Source organism: Calidris pugnax, unplaced genomic scaffold (genome assembly GCF_001431845.1).
Source record: "Calidris pugnax isolate Ruff unplaced genomic scaffold, ASM143184v1 scaffold68, whole genome shotgun sequence".
Lineage (NCBI taxonomy): Eukaryota > Metazoa > Chordata > Aves > Charadriiformes > Scolopacidae > Calidris > Calidris pugnax.
In genome coordinates this window covers 5,562,499-5,562,734 of record NW_015090921.1, presented here as the reverse complement: position 1 = coordinate 5,562,734, position 236 = coordinate 5,562,499, and positions in this window count along the sequence as shown.

Below are 236 nucleotides of genomic sequence, written 5' to 3'. Positions count from 1 at the left end.
CGTACGGCGATGCGCAGGGATTACGGCAGGGCCAGGAGCGTCCCCTCAGGGACAGAGAGCGCCCCCCCCGCCGCCGATGGGGCTGGCCCCGCCGGCCCGCCTTTCCCCGTCGTGTCCGAGCCCCGGGGGAGCTGGGTCGGGCTGCTCGGTGCCGGCGTGCAGACTGCGAGGGCGCTGCGGGCCGTGAGGGGAGGGCGGAGGGCGCGGCACCGCCCGCTGAGGGGGCGAGGCCGGGG